Source organism: Pristiophorus japonicus, chromosome 8, assembly GCF_044704955.1.
Source record: "Pristiophorus japonicus isolate sPriJap1 chromosome 8, sPriJap1.hap1, whole genome shotgun sequence".
Lineage (NCBI taxonomy): Eukaryota > Metazoa > Chordata > Chondrichthyes > Pristiophoridae > Pristiophorus > Pristiophorus japonicus.
The window spans coordinates 51,073,318-51,087,322 of record NC_091984.1 but is presented as its reverse complement, the minus strand read 5'-3'; the positions used below and the strand labels follow the sequence as shown (position 1 = coordinate 51,087,322).

General features: G+C 39.6%; 1 protein-coding gene across 4 annotated transcripts in view; it reads left to right on the top strand.

Annotated features, from left to right (window-relative positions):
- Nucleotides 1-14,005, top strand: part of slc6a9 (solute carrier family 6 member 9) — a 295,904-nt gene that overhangs the window by 161,884 nt on the left and 120,015 nt on the right. The window contains exon 1 of one of the 4 annotated variants that reach the window (XM_070886781.1): nucleotides 12,006-12,067. The exons of 2 other annotated variants lie outside the window; for them this stretch is intronic. The gene's annotated coding sequence lies outside the window, so the exon portion shown is untranslated. One more of the 4 variants, XM_070886780.1, reaches the window with a different exon arrangement.

Here is a 14,005-nt window from a genome sequence, read left to right as displayed (position 1 = left end):
TCCCACAGAATTTAGCGGGAGTCTGTAGCGGTGCAACGCCCCGGCAAAAAGTAATTTGCACCCCGTTAGCGCTAATGGGAGGCGTAAATGCCGTGAATTTCTTCCCCTGTATCTATTACGTAGAAGCTTAAGTGGAGAGTTAACCTTTCACTTGCTGAGGCTGAGTTATTGAAGCATTTATTGAGATTGGGGGAAAATTTCCACTTAAATCTCCACTTAACCTTTTGGCCAACCAGTAATTGCATCCACAATAAGTAATGCTTCAATGTCGACATCATCATATCTTAATTACTTTTTTTTTATACACAGAGTGCAGTACAGTAACAGGCCTTTCTGCCCAACAGGTCTATGCCAGTGCTTCCACGCCACATGAGCCTCCTCCCACCTTACTTCATCTAACCCAATCAATATAGCCTTCTACTCCTCTCTCCCTCATGTGTTTATCTAACTTCCTCTTAAATGCATCAATGCTATTCACCTCAACCACTCCTTAAACTAATTTGGAGAATAAAACTGGCTTTCGTCCACAGTATAAAAAATAAGATACTAGTGATCCCAAGGCAAGAAGGTCATAATTTCAAATAATAATTTTAAACCTTTTGAGCTTTATGTTCATAGTTTATGATGTAATTTGGTTCCTTAAAGAGATTATTGATTTGTGATCACTCCTAGGTAAACCAGTGTTATTCCACATGTAATTAATTGGCTGTGAAACATTGTGGGATGCCCTGAGAATATGAAAGACACCATCTTCTAATGTACTGCAGATTGGAACTCCTTAATCTTCTGCTAATGACGTTACAAACATATTCCTTTCAAATGGACATCATTATATACGAAGCAAATGGAGTTCTTTGACTGTTGACATAAGAACATAAGAAATAGGAGTAGGCTATACGGCCCTTCGGATCTCCTCCACCATTCAGTAAGATCATGGCTGATCTTTTACCTTGTTGTGCCGAATTCGCTAGATGTTCGAAAAATTGAACAAATATGTTCGTAATTTTCCTTTTAGGGATCCCATAGTAAGTTTAACCTGAACAAAAGACTATGACACTAGATTCACAAGCCAACTTATCTTTAATAAATGCTTTAACAAACACTGCTCATTAATTACTACAGAATATAGGACTCACAACCTATATAGATATTACCCGATTCGGTCCAAGGTGATCAGTCTCCATCCGACTTCAGCTGAGGGATTCTACCCCAGGTTCCTGCTGTCGAGTGTTGCTCCTAGGTTCTTGCTAACTTCCTTCAAAATCTTGTGTCTAGTTATACCCTTTCTTCTCTCAGCTAAACATGTGTCGGTGTCGACAGATTCTGCTGACATTTCATCTTTGTACATATACATCCTTCTGTTATCGTAATCCAGCCTTGCCTCCATAACTTATTACCAAATTAGTGTCTTCGTTACTGTGTATGTCCCATATCTTGATCAGTTAGGTCTTTTCATCTCTTCCCACCCCCTGCTGTTTCCTACAGCGTGTTTCTGCTAAGGTAACTTCCCCCTGCCATTTGGCCTACACCTATTATTCCTGCAACTGACCTTTTGTTCGTTCACTAGCATTTGTAAGGACCCTGTTAACTGATGTTCCTTATTCACACACACACTCTCTTGCACGTGTGACTCCTTTGCATTTGGCTTTACTATTCGGCAGCTTTTCTCATCTCCTTTGAAGTGCCTGGTGTTTTCAGTTCAAGAGACGCTGAGTCTACTGGTTTAACCCTCAAGCATGAATTAAATTCTTATTAATCGTGAATTCTTTCTGATATTTCCACAACCTCAACTCCACTTTCCTGCCCTATTCCCATATACATTAATTCCCTTAATGTCCATCATAATGCACATGGCCAAAATTAGACAGTTTCTGCAGACAGCAGCACACAACAGAGCAAACTGTTGTAAATAATGCTGCAAAATATATATTTTTTAAAGTAGATAAGTGATTGTGTTACTTAAATTCCTAAAGGAAATTATTTTAACATTATCTGAAGGACTCTAAGATTTTATTTTCATTGCTTCCAGCATTGTTCATAATACCCATCTGATCTTTCAATCACATTAAATTGTGGCCTTATAAACAATCTCAAGTATCCATTGCTCTTTGTGATATAATTGATATAATAGGTGCAATACAAAATCAGTGCTGATTCTCCTTCAAATACAAATTTAACTCTATTAACTTGTTCACTTTTTGAAGTGTCGCAAAGTATTCAAAAGTGGATGAGTGATTTCAAAAGAAATGTCACTGTGTGTGTGTGTGTGTGTGTGTGTGTGTGTGTGCGTGTGCTCTGAACTGTATTCCACAGTGAGCTGTTCAGTGAACACCACTACCTGGCCAAAAGAGCTAAAATACACCTGAGGGAAGAAGGGAGGGATATTGTCCATGTGTGTAGTTCCTATTGTATTGAAATCTAATAATTTACTAAAGGAATGACTTTTTGAAGTTGGAACATAATTATAGAAAATGAGTTAAATCTCTTCAAAGCTTCCTGTGTGTGTGTGTGGAAGCTTTAATTGCAGTAATAATTATAATAGTGTATTACATACTTCATTCACTTGCACTTTAAAAGTTTAATACTGCAAGTCTCTAATCCCGCATGGAGCCTCACTAGGCATGTGTAGAGGGACCGCAGAATCAGCCCCATGGTATCACATGACCTGTCGGTGGTCCACACTCGACTCTAGTGCGGCTCTGCACTGGGAGGCTCACAACATCAGTCTTTAATTGATTAACAATCTGAGGGAGGTTCTTTGCTCATAGATCTGTTTTCATCAAAGTATGCAGAATGGGTTGAGTATTGTATCAACACCACTCCTAGAATCCGCCCGATTTTCATTTAATTGATTTTAGTGGAATAAAAATAAGGCGGGCTCTACAACAGTCAGGCGATCCACTCTGCCAGATTAACACCCAGGTGGTGAAAGTGGTAAGTTACTCCACTATGCTCATGAGGTAATGGGACTGTGTGATGGTAGTGAGTGATGAGTGCATCTGAGGTACAGGAAAGGAGAATGTGCTCGGGACAATAGGGTAGGAGTGTGTGTAAAGCAATGGGGGTGATGTTTCAGTTAAGGGACAGCACTTATTTATGAAGAATTAGAAGGGATTATGCTTTCTTTTAACTGTGTTGACATAGAGAAAGTTGTTTCAGCTGAAAAATACATCTTTTGTTGAGTTTTATTCTGAAAGGTAATTCCTGGATATTAGTCAACAACATACATTTATAATGCACCTTTTATCATAGAAAAACATCCAATGCAGTTCGCAGAGGTGTAATCAGGAAAAAACATGGATGCTGAGCCAAAGAAGGCGATATTAGGAGGGGCAACTAAAAGCTTGGTCAAAGAGGTGGGTATTAAGGCGTGTTTCAAAAGGAGAAAAGGGAGATGGCGAAGTGAAGGGGTTTAGAGAGGGAAAGGTTGTAGGGCTAGAAGTGGTTATAAAGATAGTGGGGTATGCCTGTTGCCTTGAAGCTTCCCTGGCATTTTTTATATTATTTGGATATCAAATAAGATTTCACCAAGGCAGGACATTCCCAGAAGTCCATAATCAAGTCCAAAATACAAAGCAATGAATGATGATGAACAGAATACCTATAGGTGAAGACTTCAACCTACATATAACAAATCCACAACATCAGTGGAAAAGGACCTCAAATGCACAAGGAAATAAAGCCAATTCAAAACCCAGCCCAAGATGTTCCACATTACTCCATCTTCATGACTCCTTAGATGTAATATTTCTTGCCCAGGAACAAAGGGAACTGAATACTTTTCTGCACAGAGAAACTTTCCAAATTTTCCTCTGAACATGAAAAACAGTTGATGATCCTATCAGTGGACAGCTAGGAAGAGCGCGAGATTCAAAGTTAGAAATACTCTACGGATGATAAACCCCCCTCCCCCCAAACCCCGGTTATTAATCTCCCTTAGCAGAGAGGTCAATAACAAGGGGACGTAGATTTAAAGTAATTGGTAGAAGGATTAAAGGGGAGTCGAAGAGAACTTCTTTCACCCAAAGGGTGGCGAGGGTCTGGAACTCACTGCCTGAAAGGGTGGTAGAGGCAGAAATCCTCATCGCATTTAAAAAGTACTTGGATATGCACTTGAAGTGTCGTAACCTACAGGGCAACGGACCAAGAGTTGGAAAATGGGATTAGTCTGGATAGCTCTTTTTTGGCCAGCACAGACACAGTGGGCTGAATGGCCTCCTTCCGTGCTGTAAATTTCTATGATTCTGTGGTTAGGCACATGAACAAAACTGCCAAGAAGGTATTGCAGACCCAGAGCTACTGTGTTGGTCCCTGGGAGAAGAATCCAAACTTCCCATTGAAAGCCATCAGATTATCAGAGAAAAATACACAACGTTTAACTACATGCAATGTTATGCTTCAACAAAAGGCAGAACAGGTGCTAGAAGCGGCTCCTGACAGTGGAGAATGCCCATTGACACTCCGTGCATGACTCAAGGAAGCTTCCTTGGTCTCCTAACCTGAGGAAGGACATTCTTGCTATTGAGGGAGTGCAGCGAAGGTTTACCCAGACTGATTCCCGGGATGGCTGGACTGACATATGAGGAGAGACTGGATCAACTGGTCCTTTATACATTGGAGTTCAGAAGAATGAGAGGGCACCTCATAGAAACGTTTAAAATTCTGATGGGTTTAGACAGGTCAGATGCAGGAAGAATGTTCCCAATGTTGGGGAAGTCCAGAACCAGGGGTCACAGTCTAAGGATAAGGGGTAAGCCATTTAGGACCGAGATGAGGAGAAACTTCTTCACCCAGAGAGTGGTGAACCTGTGGAATTCTCTACCCCAGAAAGTTGTTGAGGCCAATTCACTAAATATATTCAAAAAGGAGTTAGATGAGGTCCTTACTACTAGGGGGATCAAGGGGTATGGCGAGAAAGCAGGAATGGGGTACTGAAGTTGCATGTTCAGCCATGAACTCATTGAATGACGGTGCAGGCTAGAAGGGCCGAATGGCCTACTCTTGCACCTATTTTCAATGTTTCTATGTTTCCTGCTTCTTCACCAAAAACCTAAACACAGTTTGGGGAAAAAAAACAAGAAAATGTGAAAGGAGAGAAAGAAACTGAATGGGAGAGAGATGGAAGGAAAACAAAGCAAAGTAAAACAGCAGAAACCAGATAGAGAACAAAGAAGCAGCACAAAAACCTTCAAGCAAAGAACAGCAAGATGTAACTGCAGAAGCAAAAGAGATTGAAAAGAGACGCAAGAACAGCAGTAATGGGGGGGAGAGAGAAAGAACACTCCAAGCACATTGAAACCTGGGATCAAAATATTTCCAGTATGCACACAACAGAGGTGTGATGTGTTTGCATTCATCATATGAAGGAAAATATACAGGAAGACTAACTGCAGGAAGAGTGGTTGCAGTGAAGAGCACAATTATGATGTGGAGCATTGACGATATGAAGCAAGTAAGAGAAGGGTTACAAATTTATAATTATGAGAGTTAATCTAATGTTTTTAGTCCTGTGGGAAATTAATTGAGACTTTCCACCTTAGCCTTGGACCCTTGAGGACCAACATTTGGAAATACGCTTTGAATATTCCCTTCTGCTTCAGTGGGTGGAGCGGATGGGATGCAATTGCCAGGGTATGAAATACTTCTCAGATTTTGTTACCCATTGTCGGCATCAATCACTTCCAATTCAAATAAATTATAGATTGGAGGCAAGGCAGTGCTCCTTCTCTCTGCCTAAATAGTGTTTATTAATGCCAACATCATGACAACATTTGTCATGACATTTCCATCTCCACACCGCTATCCTTATGGTCTTTCTGAACAAGACTGCCAAATTAGTGAGAATTAGTGCCAATTTATGAGCAGTTTTGCAACTTGGAATCATGCCCACTAGAAACTAGATTAATACTGCCAAAAATACAAGACCTTTAACAGCTGTGAGGGAGGAGAATTTGATCCCTTCAGCCTAGACTGGATTCAAACCTAGGTCCTAGATCGGAAAAAGCTGTATCATAACCCACTCTTCCACTCAATCCCCCTAACAAAAAACTTTCTTCTCTGCTTGGAATGGATTCAAATCCTGGATCTGAAGCGAAACGATAGTACGCTTTTACCTCTTTATTTTGCTAGAAATGGCGATAAACACAAGAAAACAACGGAATCCTCCTTGTATATACTTATCAATGCCAAGTATATTGATGCTTCGCGATTCCTAGTAAATGACCTAGGCTGGTATCTTTTCCCTTCACAATAACAAAATAGCACAGCCACGTGCAGGAAGCAGATTGTGCTGCCTTCCAGTTATGTACAGAAATTACCGGCTGTCAGATCGCGGCAGCCCTGTGCGCTAATTAAATGTTCTGGTTAACTGCACAGCATGCTTGATGCCAACCTCTGATAATATGAACAAATGCAAAATGACATTTCATTTTTATTTTTGGTGGGGTGGGGGAGAACGGCACTGTTCTTGGCACTTGACAGATGCCCATGTCTGCATGACGACCAAAAACTGTTCATTTAGTGCAAATTAAAAAGTAAATAAATTGGATCATTTAAAAGTCATTCATTTCTAAGAGTTTAGGATTTTGACTTCTAACTTTAGCAACTTGATTTTTTTTTTAAATTCTTAAAAAAAAATGTACATATGTGAGAAGTAAAACTTAGGAGTATGTTTTATACAGAATATCTCATCAGAATGTGCTGCAAAGAGAGTAACTAATGCTTAGCAATGTATATGTATTGCATAACAGGAGTGCAACAGTTGCAGAGGCAAATAAAATATTAGGCTAAATATTTAGCGATCAGAATATCACAGAAATCAGGGACTTTTCAGAGTCCTATATTATCCCCTTCCATGTTTCATTATCTTCCAACTTACTAATAAGGAACCAGTCTGCACAGCCTAATAGACATTGGCCCGGATTTTGCGGTCAATGGCGAAGGAACGGCACTTGCCGTTTATCATGCTTACAGCTGCCCAGAGACCTTTCGTGAGCTTTTGAGTGGCAACTTACGGTTCCTGGGGATCATTTTCAGTATGGCGCCCTGTACAGGGGATCTGTGACATGTGTGAAAAGGGCTAGCAGCAGCGTGTCTTCTTCATAATCTCCAACAATTATTAAATTCTGAAGGAATGAGATTTCCACTTTAAAATTAAATTTTCAGTGCCAGGGAGGTTGTTTGGCAGTAATTAAGACTTACCACATCGTTAAAAATTCCCTTACACCTGACTGCACGGGCCCTAACTTTTTCTGCCTTGTTTAGTGGGTAAGTACATCAACTTCACGCCCTCCCATGGATTTTAATGCCAAGTCTCTCGGCGAGATACTGGTGGAACGCAGCTGTGGAGGAGCAGGGTAACTCGGATAGCAGCCTCCAGATTTCCGCATCTAACTGAGTGTGTGCAGACTCTGGAAGTTGCTGTCCCAATTTACTCCAGCGCTGTTAGCCTCACCGTTATTCTCAATGCAAAATCCAGGTCATTGTATTCTTTTGAACTCCAGCAACAACTATCTTTATCAATGCATTTTTCCATCTTTATTATTAAAGACTAGTACTGAAAGTACATACAAATCTATCCAAAGTTATACACTATTTAAAATGACGCACTTTAGGCTGTAATGGCTTGCATTTTAATAAGAACACATCACATCTCTTTTCACAAAGCTCTTCATACATATTCGCATACATAAATATATGAATCTATTAAATACTAAATTCAGTACACACGGCATCTGTTTTACTGGAAAACTTTGTGAATCTTGCTCTTGCAATAGTGACATTATATACGAAGCAAATGGAGTTCTTTGACTGTTGACATAAGAACATAAGAAATAGGAGTAGACTATACGGCCCTTCGGATCTCCTCCGCCATTCAGTAAGATCATGGCTGATCTTTTACCTTGTTGCGCCGAATTCGCTAGATGTTCGAAAAATCGAACAAATATGTTCGCAATTTTCCTTTTAGGGATCCCATAGTAAGTTTAACCTGAACAAAAGACTATGACACTAGATTCACAAGCCAACTTATCTTTAATAAATGCTTTAACAAACACTGCTCATTAATTACTACAGAATATAGGACTCACAACCTATATAGATATTACCCGATTCAGTCTGAGGTGATCAGTCTCCATCCGACTTCAGCTGAGGGATTCTACCCCAGGTTCCTGCTGTCGAGTGTTGCTCCTAGGTTCTTGCTAACTTCCTTCAAAATCTTGTGTCTAGTTATACCCTTTCTTCTCTCAGCTAAACATGTGTCGGTGTCGACAGATTCTGCTGACATTTCATCTTTGTACATATACATCCTTCTGTTATCGTAATCCAGCCTTGCCTCCATAACTTATTACCAAATTAGTGTCTTAATTACTGTGTATGTCCCATATCTTGATCAGTTAGGTCTTTTCATCTCTTCCCACCCCCTGCTGTTTCCTACAGTGTGCTTCTGCTAAGGTAACTTCCCCCTGCCATTTGGCCTACACCTATTATTCCTGCAACTGACCTTTTGTTCGTTCACTAGCATTTGTAAGGACCCTGTTAACTGATGTTCCTTATTCACACACACACTCTCTTGCACGTGTGACTCCTTTGCATTTGGCTTTACTATTCGGCAGCTTTTCTCATCTCCTTTGAAGTGCCTGGTGTTTTCAGTTCAAGAGACGCTGAGTCTACTGGTTTAACCCTCAAGCATGAATTAAATTCTTATTAATCGTGAATTCTTTCTGATATTTCCACAACCTCAACTCCACTTTCCTGCCCTATTCCCATATACATTAATTCCCTTAATGTCCATCATAATGCACATGGCCAAAATTAGACAGTTTCTGCAGACAGCAGCACACAACAGAGCAAACTGTTGTAAATAATGCTGCAAAATATATATTTTTTAAAGTAGATAAGTGATTGTGTTACTTAAATTCCTAAAGGAAATTATTTTAACATTATCTGAAGGACTCTAAGATTTTATTTTCATTGCTTCCAGCATTGTTCATAATACCCATCTGATCTTTCAATCACATTAAATTGTGGCCTTATAAACAATCTCAAGTATCCATTGCTCTTTGTGATATAATTGATATAATAGGTGCAATACAAAATCAGTGCTGATTCTCCTTCAAATACAAATTTAACTCTATTAACTTGTTCACTTTTTGAAGTGTCGCAAAGTATTCAAAAGTGGATGAGTGATTTCAAAAGAAATGTCACTGTGTGTGTGTGTGTGTGTTCTGAACTATAGTCCGCAGTGAGCTGTTCAGTGAACACCACTACCTGGCCAAAAGAGCTAAAATACACCTGAGGGAAGAAGGGAGGGATATTGTCCATGTGTGTAGTTCCTATTGTATTGAAATCTAATAATTTACTAAAGGAATGACTTTGAAGTTGGAACATAATTATAGAAAATGAGTTAAATCTCTTCAAAGCTTCCTGTGTGTGTGTGTGTGTGTGGAAGCTTTAATTGCAGTAATAATTATAATAGTGTATTACATACTTCATTCACTTGCACTTTAAAAGTTTAATACTGCAAGTCTCTAATCCCGCATGGAGCCTCACTAGGCATGTGTAGAGGGACCGCAGAATCAGCCCCATGGTATCACATGACCTGTCGGTGGTCCACACTCGACTCTAGTGCGGCTCTGCACTGGGAGGCTCACAACATCAGTCTTTAATTGATTAACAATCTGAGGGAGGTTCTTTGCTCATAGATCTGTTTTCATCAAAGTATGCAGAATGGGTTGAGTACTGTATCAACACCACTCCTAGAACCCGCCCGATTTTCATTTCATTGATTTTAGTGGAATAAAAATAAGGCGGGCTCTACAACAGTCAGGCGATCCACTCTGCCAGATTAACACCCAGGTGATGAAAGTGATAAGTTACTCCACTATGCTCATGAGGTAATGGGACTGTGTGATGGTAGTGAGTGATGAGTGCATCTGAGGTACAGGAAAGGAGAATGTGCTCGGGACAATAGGGTAGGAGTGTGTGTAAAGCAATGGGGGTGATGTTTCAGTTAAGGGACAGCACTTATTTATGAAGAATTAGAAGGGATTATGCTTTCTTTTAACTGTGTTGACATAGAGAAAGTTGTTTCAGCTGAAAAATACATCTTTTGTTGAGTTTTATTCTGAAAGGTAATTCCTGGATATTAGTCAACAACATACATTTATAATGCACCTCTTATCATAGAAAAACATCCAATGCAGTTCGCAGAGGTGTAATCAGGAAAAAACTTGGATGCTGAGCCAAAGAAGGCGATATTAGGAGGGGCAACTAAAAGCTTGGTCAAAGAGGTGGGTATTAAGGCGTGTTTCAAAAGGAGAAAAGGGAGATGGCGAAGTGAAGGGGTTTAAAGAGGGAAAGGTTGTAGGGCTAGAAGTGGTTATAGAGATAGTGGGGTATGCCTGTTGCCTTGAAGCTTCCCTGGCATTTTTTATATTATTAGGATATCAAATAAGATTTCACCAAGGCAGGACATCACCAAAAGGTAGTCCCAGAAGTCCATAATCAAGTCCAAAATACAAAGCAATGAATGATGATGAACAGAATACCTATAGGTGAAGACTTCAACCTACATATAACAAATCCACAACATCAGTGGAAAAGGACCTCAAATGCACAAGGAAATAAAGCCAATTCAAAACCCAGCCCAAGATGTTCCACATTACTCCATCTTCATGACTCCTTAGATGTAATATTTCTTGCCCAGGAACATAGGGAACTGAATACTTTTCTGCACAGAGAAACTTTCCAAATTTTCCTCTGAACATGAAAAACAGTTGATGATCCTATCAGTGGACAGCTAGGAAGAGCGCGAGATTCAAAGTTAGAAATACTCTACGGATGATAAACCCCCCTCCCCCCAAACCCCGGTTATTAATCTCCCTTAGAGAGGTCAATAACAAGGGGGCGTAGATTTAAAGTAATTGGTAGAAGGATTAAAGGGGAATCGAAGAGAACTTCTTTCACCCAAAGGGTGGCGAGGGTCTGGAACTCACTGCCTGAAAGGGTGGTAGAGGCAGAAATCCTCATCGCATTTAAAAAGTACTTGGATATGCACTTGAAGTGTCGTAACCTACAGGGCAACGGACCAAGAGTTGGAAAATGGGATTAGTCTGGATAGTTCTTTTTTGGCCAGCACAGACACAGTGGGCTGAACGGCCTCCTTCCGTGCTGTAAATTTCTATGATTCTGTGGTTAGGCACATGAACAAAACTGCCAAGAAGGTATTGCAGACCCAGAGCTACTGTGTTGGTCCCTGGGAGAAGAATCCAAACTTCCCATTGAAAGCCATCAGATTATCAGAGAAAAATACACAACGTTTAACTACATGCAATGTTATGCTTCAACAAAAGGCAGAACGGGTGCTAGAAGCGGCTCCTGACAGTGGAGAATGCCCATTGACACTCCGTGCATGACTCAAGGAAGCATTCTTGGTCTCCTAACCTGAGGAAGGACATTCTTGCTATTGAGGGAGTGCAGCGAAGGTTCACCAAACTGATTCCCGGGATGGCGGGACTGACCTATCAAGAAAGACTGGATCAACTGGGCTTGTATTCACTGGAGTTCAGAAGAATGAGAGGGCACCTCATAGAAACTTTTAAAATTCTGATGGGTTTAGACAGGTCAGATGCAGGAAAAATGTTCCCAATGTTGGGGAAGTCCAGAACCAGGGGTCACAGTCTAAGGATAAGAGGTAAGCCATTTAGGACCGAGATGAGGAGAAACTTCTTCACCCAGAGAGTGGTGAACCTGTGGAATTCTCTACCCCAGAAAGTTGTTGAGGCCAATTCACTAAATATATTCAAAAAGGAGTTAGATGAAGTCCTTACTACTAGGGGGATCAAGGGGTATGGCGAGAAAGCAGGAATGGGGTACTGAAGTTGCATGTTCAGCCATGAACTCATTGAATGATGGTGCAGGCTAGAAGGGCCGAATGGCCTACTCCTGCACCTATTTTCTATGTTTCTATATAAATTTGCAAAGTAATAGGACATCACACGTTATCACACACAGCTTTCACCCAGCCTGACATCCAACACAGCAGCTGCTGTTAATAGATAAATATACGGTCAGTTTATTGACTTGTAGGTGGTTTCTTGTAGTTGTGTGGAAATTTCTTTTTAGTTGGCTTCGAGATCATTGGCACTTAATTGGCAAGTATTGAAAAGAATGTTTTACTTTTAATGTGTATAATCTATGTCGAAATTTCGTATATTTTAAAATAGTTCTTCATTGATAAACAAATATTAAAAGGAAAACGTTATTTTAAATGTTGGGGGAGGGTGTTTGTGACACAATTTGTACGTGGTATGATTATGGAGTTGTAGTAAGTGGGCTGGATAAACAAAAAGTTACTTTTTATATCAATGATTTGAAAAAAAAACTTTTTTTTTCTGTTTTTGGTATCTGCAAATTAGTTATATTTTTCCATGTGGTTAAAGTTTAACCTTATGTTTTTAAAAATTGTGTTTAGCATCCAGAACTTAATTTAGTGGAAACAGTTTCTCCTTCTTGACTCGATCAAAACCCCTCATAATTTTGAACATCTCTATTAAATTCCCCTTAACCTTCTCTGCTCCAAGGATAACAATCCCAGCTTCCTCGTCTGTCTACCTAACTGAAGTCCCTCATCCCTGGTATTATTCTAGTAAATTTCCTCTTTACCCTTTCCAAGTCCTTGACATCCTTCCTAAAGTACGGTACCCAGAGGCTGAAGCAGTGTTTTATAAAGGTTTAACATCACTTCCTTGCTTTTGTACTCTATGCCTCTATTTATAAAGCCCAGGATCATGTACACTTTTTAAACAACCTTAACAACTTGTCCTGCCACCATGAAAGATTTGTGTATGTGAACTGCGCCCCCCCCCCCCAGGTTTCACTGTTCCTGTACCCCCTAAAAATAATAAAAAGAAACATTAAAAAAATGTATCTTCTATTTTTTTTAAGTCTGTCTTTTTGTTATCTGAGTTATACCTGGTCGAAGTATAGAGCTTTGTTAAAATAGGTAAATGCAAAATTAATCTTAGTCGTTAATTATGTTTCCATATTTTAATTAAAGTGTGCCTCACTCATTACTTCTACTTTGCCTAAAAACTGCACTTGGTTTTGACTATTAATATGTTAAACATTTTGCATTTAATAGATACTTCCTGGATGTTCAATACCTGCACTAGCCTCCTTTAACATTTTTCTGTCATATTTTCAGCTATCCTCTTTCCCTCCTAAACATTACCAAATTTATTATCATCAGCTCAAATTTATTTCACCACACCTTATTGAGTCAGTTTTGCCACATGCTTCACTTCCAGTCTTGGCTTCCACTTTTTCAAGAGTTGCAAGCTTAAACAAACATTAAAAAAAAAAAGAATTGAAGAGCACCAAGCTTGTTGTAAATGTAGGAAAGTTTAAACTTTTAAACATTGATTCTTACAATTGGTATAATTTAGTTTTTACTAGCTGCACTCAGCTCTCTTTCTTATAGGGCAAAATAACTTGCAATGCGTGAGTGTTTCAATTCCTTCTCTCCAACATATCAATTTCATAATGTTTCCAAGACCTAGTTAACCTGTCAAACAAAGCTGGGGTTCTCATCTGCAACCTGACTTCGAAGCAAACCCACCATTTATTTAATTTGAGCAAATACATCTTCTGGGACATAAAATGGATGAACAAATACATTCTATTTTAGATGATATAATGTCCTGTCTATAAGAACAGTGCATCCTCTGATTTATTAGCAGTATATTAAAAATGGTATGTCGGCACACATGCTCTACTCTTTGTTTTTGATGAAAAACAATCATAAAATACTGTGTGCTTCTCAGTTGGAGCCTGAAACTGAGGAGCACATTCCCAGTTCCTTAACCAAACAACGGTTAAACTCTGAATGACCCACTCCATTATTTAAGAAAGGAGGGATGGAGAAACCAGATAGCTATAGACCTATCAATTTAACATCAGTTATGGGGGACAGAATGACTGAGCATGGAGAAATATCAGCTGATCA